Source organism: Pogoniulus pusillus, chromosome 19, assembly GCF_015220805.1.
Source record: "Pogoniulus pusillus isolate bPogPus1 chromosome 19, bPogPus1.pri, whole genome shotgun sequence".
Taxonomy (NCBI): domain Eukaryota; kingdom Metazoa; phylum Chordata; class Aves; order Piciformes; family Lybiidae; genus Pogoniulus; species Pogoniulus pusillus.
Window position 1 is genome coordinate 3,085,233 of NC_087282.1, and position 8,884 is coordinate 3,094,116.

The following is an 8,884-nucleotide window of genomic DNA, read 5'->3' on the forward strand; positions in this document are numbered from 1 at the left end:
TTGTTTGCTCCTATTCAGAATGAGAAGCTTGCAGATGTTTGTGGGAGGTAAAGGAGGAGCAGATTTTTCTTCCTCAAAGTTTTCAGAAGGCTTCTGAAGCCATGATAATGAGAGTCCTTATGTAATCCTAAGAGAGGTTTAAAAAACCCCACCTTATCCTTTAAAGCCTCTTTGGGTATGTGTTGAGTCCTGTTGGTAACCTGCCTAGGTTGTTGTTCACCCTCTAATGTTCTTCTGCATTAACATCCCTTTAAGTATGTTCTGAATGTTTTGTCCCTACTTCACTCTTTTTTTTAGAGGTTGTTCAACTTAGGTTTTCCTTTGGGAATAGAAGAACAAATACCAATTTCAAACACACATCTCTTCATTGTGTATAGCTGAAGGTGACTTGAGTGTTATAATAATGCAAGTGCTTAAACATCCCCTCTAAAATAATCAGATTTTCTTGAGATTTTTCCTATCTAACAAACCAAACTTCCTCTCTGAAAGTTCTAAAAGAGATTTAGTTGGCAATATCTCTCAATAACAAATATTTGGGCCATATTCACACTCACTACTGGTAATAAAATAACATTAAACCCTATTTCGGGGTTTTAATGTGAGAGCTGGAAAGATGCTGGAGGTGGATCTCCTTTGCAGGACAGAGTGTTCCTATTCTGTGTGGTTTGCATTAGGCTTACAAGCAGTAATTGTGTTGCCATAATATCCCAAGCACTTTGGCATCTTGCACTGATACTCTGATTAGAGCTGAAACTCTTCTGGCACGTGACTGGCTATAAATCTCGATCTAAGAAAGGGCATTAATTGAAAACTGTGTGCAATGAATTCCATGCTCTGAGGTACTTCAACGATGAAACTCTACAAAAGGTCCCCACTCTCAGATATTGTAACTGTCATTTCTTTCTCTTTAAAGCATATTGTGGATTTTTTTTTTGTATCATATTGTATTTATTTCATTTAATTTTAAACAAACAAACAAAAAAATGTTTTCTTTAAAGCTCTGTATATATTGACATTAAAGTTTGCATTGTACTACGTTCTCTTCTCCTTGTAAGGCTGAATCTGGTAGTGCATTGTATGGTATGTTGTGTTTCTTTGCACTGTGCTGCTAGAAGATAACTATTGCCTTGACCACATGCCAAAGACAACCTCAAAATTGTATTTATTTTTGTTAAACTCTCTTTTTTTTTTTTGTTAATAATGATAAAGGTACAGTTTTAAATAGCTGGCAGTTCCTTGAGTACTAGAATAAGAATAATAATAAAAAAAAAAAGGTTGCAAATTCAGAATATTTTATAATTGACCCAAATTCCATCATTTATGATTTGGAGATTTATCAGCTCCCCGTTGTTAAATTGATCTACTCCTTCATTGGCTTCTCTTCCTAAATTAAATGTGCTGTGAATTTTGCATCGTTTGGGAAACTTGGCCCAGAACTCTCCCATACACCACAAGCTGTTTATAAATTTACACTCCCAGTCCAGGGTTTTATGCCACACATTGAATAAAACATCCATTCACCAGTAGGATTGATGTATTACTGCAGGGTGGGCTGGCCCAGTTCTGTCTGATTTTCAGGTATCCAGATCTGACTTCAGCTATTAAGAAGAAATAGTTTTCTTGCAAAGATCTGGTCTTTTGAAAACAGAGGCATTTGGTTTGCTGCTGAGAGTAATCCCAGTAAAACCAGTGCCCTACAGAGCTGGTGTGCTGGTTTCAACTCTGCTGGCAGCTGACTCTTAGCACTCCAGTTACAACAGAGGCATTTTCTCCTTCCTTGCACCCCTCTGCGTGGGTGAGGAAGGGAGCCAGGCACACTAAAATGTCAGTTAAGGACAAATTACTACGCTCTTGTAGAGTTTACTAGATTGTTTTCCCTTTGTCCAAACAGGAACATCCAGGAGAAGAGGTAGCAGCATCCAGAGCAGGTGAAACCACCCAACCCCATGGACAATCCCAAACTGGAACTAAAAGGGACAAACCCCAGCCTGCAAGCTGGGGAAGAAACAAAAAGCTCAGCACAGAGACCTTTACAAACTCTAGAAAGCATTACAATTGCTGTAACTCCCAGCTCCTGTCTCCCTTTCCTGTCATACAGTGAGCATGCTCTGTGCCACTGTCTCCCCCATCCCTCCCTTTCCCCACTAGTGGGGCCAGTCAGCTTGAACCGATACACCCTGCCTCTCCCTTCTGCCACTGTTCATTGCTCTACTCCCCCTTCAGTCCTGGTTTAAAGCCCAATCACTGACCTTTGCCAGCTCGGCTGAGAGAATCCTCTCCTCCTCAGACAGTCACACTCTGTCCTCAGCAGGCCCAGTGTCATAGAAATGCTCTCACATTCAGAGACCAAAGTCCCCCTTGTGCTCCCAGCCCTTTGGGCCGTGTTAATCAGCTAAGTTTCCTTACCCCTTTCAGCATGCGGTGCAGTAGTCCCTGCCACTGAAGGGAACACCACCTGTGCTCCTGCTCCTTCACCCAGTTGTCCCAGTGCCTGGAAGTCCTTTCTGATTGCTTTTGCACTCAGCCTTGTCACATCCACCCCGTGTGACCAGCAATGGATGACAACCAGAGGGCCCTACCAGCCCAAGGAGTTTCCCAGTAGCATCTCTGACCTCAGGGAGGCAGCTGCCTTCCCTGGGGGCTGGATCTGGTCAGCATCTGAGGCCCTCTGTCCCACTCGGAAGGGAATTGCCTCCAACACTTACTGTCCTTTTTTGTTAATACAAGCAGTGGGGCTGGCTGAGACCTCAGACAAACCCCCTGAATGGACCTCCATAGCCTGACCCTGCTGTGCCAGAGCCCCACATCTCTTGTGTAAAGGCAGCAGAGGGAGACGGGGGAGGGATTCTCCTGCCTCTGTCCCTTTAGGTTTTCTATTTCTGGTGGCAGGAGGGTAGAGGATCCTCTGCTTCTTGAGGAACCTCTGTCTGCTGCCTTTGCCTCAGAGGGTAGTTCTACCAGTCTGTTTCTCCCACATCCTCTCTGATACTCAATGATACTCCTCAACCTGTCCAGTTTGTCTTCCAGCTCTGCCAGCCAGCTGAGCAAATTATTGACCTACTCCCCTTGCACACAGATGTCCTTTTTGCTGTCCACCAGTGCCAGGCTCAGGCATTCTCTGCAACTAGATGCTTGGAGAGCTTCGTGTTTTGGGGACTGCAGTTGGGAAGCAGGCAATGACTTTACCTGTGTGGTCACTGTGTTGGGTGCTGAATCCCTCAAGGTTGGGATACTTTTGTGATTAAAATCGCAGCATGGTGTGAGAAACAGGCAGCATGTTCTCTCGTGCCTCCCTCGGGCTGAACTTACCCGTTTCACAGGTGAGAAAGCAGCGAGCGTGAAGCGCAGTGTGGGAGCTGCAGCACAAAGGGGATGTGACTCTTCCCCGGCTGGGGAGAACTGCTCCTACTCAGGTACCCACACATGAGGTGAGCGGTGGTGGCAAGCTCGGCTTCTGTCTGCCCGTTGCGGTGCCTGTGAGGGACTTCAGGGTGTTTAACGTGGTACTCGCTCGCTGGAGCCTGGCACTGGTACGGAGGAGCTGCTGGGGGTGGCCGTGGGGCTGCAGCACCGTGGGTTGCTGTCCCTGCAGCTCCCGGTCCTGTCGGCCCGGCCGGCTCCAGCCGCTGCCTTCCCCGCCGTGCCCAGCAGGTGGCGCCAGCGCCCCGCGGCCCATCGAGTCCGAGCGTGGCGGGGAAAGCTGCCGGAGCCTTTCGTACCGGGACTGTGGTGGGGTCGTGTCACGGTTTGGGTGGAAAGCAATCTTTAAAGGCCATCTAGCCAAATCCCCTGCAGTTAGCAGAAACGTTGCCCTCTTTTAGTTTCAAACCATCATCCCTTGCCCCTGCCAAGCCAAACCGTTCCACGGTTCTGGTCGATGATACTCGCGGGTGAAGTGTCTCAACTGAACTCTGTGACAGAAGAGCTCCTGTTAAGTCCTGCCGGTAAGACAGCAGTTTAGGAGTCAACGTTATTGAGAAGCTCACCTTATCAAGGTAGAAAAGCACTTGATCTGCTTTGCTGAAGGGTGGTGGATGAAAGGACATCTCTGTGTCCTGCAGGGGCTGGAGTGTGTGTCTGGGGAGGGAGGAACTGTAAGAACTCAGTGCTTGAGACTTCTCTTAAGTCAGTGGCTCACCTCATAAGTAGTTATACCCGAGGCTGCCTCTGTGTGGGGCATTTGCTCCTGACACCAAATGTGTTATTACTGCCTTCAGTTTTGGGCTCCCCAGCTGAAGAGGGACAGGGATCTGCTTGGGAGAGCCCAGCGGAGGGCACTGGAGCGGTGCCTGATGAAGAGAGGCTGAGGGCCCTGGGGCTGTTGAGTCTGCAGAAGAGAAAACTGAGAGGGGATGGAATCAATGTTTATAAACACCTGAGGGCTGGGGGTCAGGAGGGGGGGACAGGCTCTGCTCACTGCTCCCTGGGATAGGACAAGCAGCAGTGGATGGAAGCTGCAGCACAGGAGGTTCCAGCTCAGCACAAGGGGGAACTTCTTTCCTGTAAGGGTCCCAGAGCACTGGCACAGGCTGCCCAGAGAGGCTGTGGAGTCTCCTTCTCTGGAGCCTTTCCAGGCCTGTCTGGATGTGTTGCTGTGTGACTCAAGCTAGATTGTATGGTCCTGCTCTGGCAGGGGGGCTGGACTGGATGATCTCTTTGGGTTTCTTCCAACCCTTGACACCCTGTGAGCCTGTGGTCACTTGAAATGAGGACTTTCATCATGCTACTCAGGCTCTGTGGTGGGATGGGGGAGCAGCAAACGTACCCAGCGTTAATCATCAGCTCCAGTGAGCAATTCCCCCTGCACCAGACCAGGGACGTGTCCTGTAGCAGCCTTGCTCATTTTCTGTGCCTCATGGAAAGTGATCAAACTCCAAACCAGCTGAAAGAATTGATTTTCAGGTGCTGGCAATGGCTGTCAGTGATGGAATATGCCACCAGAAAGGCAAGTTTGAGGGAATTAGTAACCTAGCTGGAAGTTCCCAGCAAACTACAGACAAAGGCAATATGAAGTTGGCTTCAAATTAATTACTGCAAACAAACATTTGAAATGCTACAGGCTGCATGAATATTTCACAATCCTTTGCCATTTATTACTGTGCTTAATTCTCTTACTTAAATATATTTTGGGCCTAGGGCTGTTAAGAATTTAATTTTTGAGGTGCTTGTAATGAATTAGAGAACATGTTTTAAACAGGAGTGAATCAACTAATAAATGCCACAAGTGATTAACTTTCTGCAGTGTGGAGAGGCCCTTTGTATTTCATGGAAAAAATTGCCCTAAATTGTTGGGAAACAAAGGAAAAGAAAATGCAAAGTGGATCAGTTAGTTTTGATTAACATCCTGAATGACAAATGGCTTTTGCCTTTGCTGGGGTGGGGAGGCACAGCTCCTGGAGAGGGTTAGACCCTGCTGCATCAGGAGCGTTTCCTACAGCCCCTGCTTGCAGCCCCAGTTCAGCATTGTCACGTACAGACTCAAGTGATGCTAGTGGTGAGTCTGAAAAAGAGAAGGCAGCAGAACCAATTAAAAACTGACCATAAGCATCCTTTTATCTTTTTTTTCAGTTTTCCCCCAAGAGGCAGGGGAAGAAATTCCTTCTGGAGAAGATGCCTGAGTGGGCAGCTGTGTAAAAGAGCTGTGATTCAAGGAACAGTCTGGCTTCAATGGGACAGGTTTTTATGAAGGGTTGTTCACAGATGCAGGGAAGCAAACTGTGCAAACACACAAGAGCATTGAGACAAGTTAAGGGAGTGAGTTATCAGGTATTGGATACCCAACTCTGCCTTTAAAGTGCATGCCCTGTACTAATTCAGGTGCCTTTTGGATGACTTGTACTAGTGTTTGCTGCTTGATCTGCTTCTGCTTTTTGCAGGTCACCTTGCTCCAGGGGATCATTTGGGACTGAGAGTAGTAAGGTTGTGTTTAGTTAACAGTGCCTGCTCTGAGGTAGTTCCCTGAAAGAGTTCCCAGGATTTGGCTGGATCTGGGATGCTCTTGAGCCTGTTAGCATTTAGTGAGACGTTTCCTACAACAGAAGGATAACTCTCACTCCCTTGATTTTAATGAACAGAGCTCCCTTTGCATCCTTTCCTTGGGATGCCATTGCGAAAGCTGTGCTGTAGGATGCTTCATACCTCAGGGATGACTCTGCCTGCAGCTTGTTCTGGCTCAAGTCAAGCAGGCTTCCCGCTGACCTCTGAAACACCCTGCTCGTGATATGTCTTTCCAGATAGGACACAGTTGCTGATTCTTGTGGTTGTTTTTTTTTCAGACAAAAAGTTACATTTTTGAATACTGAAAGCAGCTCTAGGAAGCAGCTTTGAAGCTTGGGAAACTTCTCCTCAGTGCTGGGACAGAGCTGCTGTGTGTTTTGAGCTGAGGGATCTGCCTTGGCTCTAGGCTGTCAAACAACCTTTTGTAAGGGTGGCTGTGCACCTGCATAGCTGTGGTGACAGCCAGTGGCTGCTGTTGGCTGGGCTGGCCACTGATCACCTCATGCTAACCACAAGTGGGTGGCACCAGCATGCCCCCACTGAGGCAGCCCCTAGGATGGCAATGCTGGTGTGGTGAAGGCTGCTCAACTACCTGAGGTCTCCTGATGATTGTGATTCTGGAAGAAGGACTTTTGCTGTGACTAAATGCCTTGAGTGCTGTGTCCAGTTCTGGGCTCCTCAGTTCAAGAGAGATGTTGCAGTACTGGACGGTGTCCACAGGAGGGCGACAAAGCTGCTGAGGGGCCTGGAGCAGAGCCCTGTGAGGAGAGGCTGAGGGAGCTGGGGGTGTGCAGCCTGCAGCAGAGGAGGCTCAGGGCAGAGCTCATTGCTGGCTACAACTACTTTAAAGGAGGCTGTAGCCAGGTGGAGTTGGTCTTTTCTCTCAAGCAACCAGCAACAGAACAAGTCTCAAGTTGTGCCAGGGGAGGTCTAGGCTGGATGTTAGGAGGAAGTTGTTGTCAGAGAGAGTGATTGGCACTGGAATGGTCTGCCCAGGGAGGTGGTGGAGTTGCTGTCCCTGGAGGTGTTGAAGCCAAGCCTGGCTGGGGCACTTAGTGCCATAGTCTGGTTGATTGTCTAGGGCTGGGTGCTAGGTTGGAGTGGAGGAGCTTGGAGGTCTCTTCCAACCTGGTTGATTCTATGATTATGTGATCCCCAGGCTGTCCATACTGACCAACAACCCTCCCCATCTGCACAGGGCACAAGGGCCTGCTCCCTTTCCTGCTGTGCTGGGAGTCTCACATATTTGGAGCTTGACTTTAACTCGGGCAAGTGCCACAAGCCCTTTAAATACAGCAGTTGCTTTCCTGTCAGGTCAGTCAGACAGCTCTGCTCAGGGCTTTGTCCCTGTCCAGCACCACTTTGGAAACACCAGGGGAAAATTCAGCACTGGCTGTTGTATTAAATGGAAACTTGCAGTATCCAAAAATTAGAAGATAGGGACAAGCATAAGGAAAGAAAAGAAGATTTAACTTGCACATGACACTTGGATGATGACATTTTTCTTGGAGCTTCTTAAGTCAATCAGGAAAAAAAGGAAGTTTCATCTGAACATGAGGAAAAACTTTACTTACTGTGACTGTGATGAAGCACTGGAGCAGGCTGCCTGGAGAGAGGTTGTGGAGTTGTCTTCCTGGGAGACTTTCAAAATCCATCTGGATGCTGCAGTCCTGAGCAGCCTGTTCCAGATGAGCCTGTTCTAGTAGGGAGATTAGACAAGATATGTCTAGAGGTCCTGCCAGCCTCCAGCACTCCATGATTCTGGCATTGTTTTTTCTGATACTAGTTTCTTCTCTGAGTCTCCAACCCATTTGCCATGTCCTTCAGATAAGGTGGTGACAGAGAAATGGTTATAGCCTAGCTCTGAACCACAGCCAGCTGGATGAAAAGCAGCTAACCGTGTTTCAAGCTGCTGCAACTAAACTGTTCCTGGAGCACTACAACACCAAGGGTGGAAAAGGGGAGGTGGTGCTGAAGGGAGGGAGATGGAGAGGAAAAGGATGGAGATGGAAAGAAGAAGATGGGAGAAAAGGAAGAAGATGAAGAGGAAAGGAGGAAGATGGGGGAAAGAGAAGATGGAGAGAAAAGGAGGAAGATGGGGGAAAGAGGAGCTGGAGAGGGAAGGAGGGAGGTGGAGGGAAAGCAGAGCTGGAGAGGGAAGGAGGGAGGTGGAGGGAAAACAGAGCTGGAGAGGGAAGGAGGGAGGTGGAGGGAAAGAGGAGCTGCAGAGGGAGAATTGGGATTTAAAAAAAGAGTAAAACTGAAAATTGGACTGTAAAAAAAAAAAAAAAAGGCAACTAAAAAGGTGTTCCTGCTCTGGCAGGGAGGTTGGAACTGCTTAACCTCTTGAGGCCCCTTCCAGCCCCTAACATTCTGTGATTCTGCAAGCCCAAACTTTACTGATTGTTTTGGTGCTTTTGAGGCCGTGGGGGGGTTGTTTTAGTCGAAGCGAAGACAATAACCACGAGAAGGAGGAGGTTTGCCCAGGTCAGCTCAGCTTTTAAGTTGAGGTTTGAACCGGGGGCTTGTGCAAGGCTTAAAACACTGTGAGCCTCATCTTGCCACGGGGATTGATGTGTGCAGCTTCCTGCAGGCTGGGCTGAGGACACCTACCATTAACTTCTGTGACTGGAAGCTGGGCTTGATTTAGATGCTTTCTTCCCAGGGGAAGAGACATTTTACACAATCACCACAGAGGTAATTGTTTGGAGTTCAGAGTGAACTAACTCAAATTTCACATGAATCAATTGTGTGCTGGAGATGATTTATGCCCCGCCACATGCCTTCAAATGTCCTTACAAATGAGCTGGAGCTAAGAATAGGATGATTTGCTGCCAGTGACACTTGGCAGACGGCTCAGCAAAAGGCTTTGCTCACAGGTCTTGTT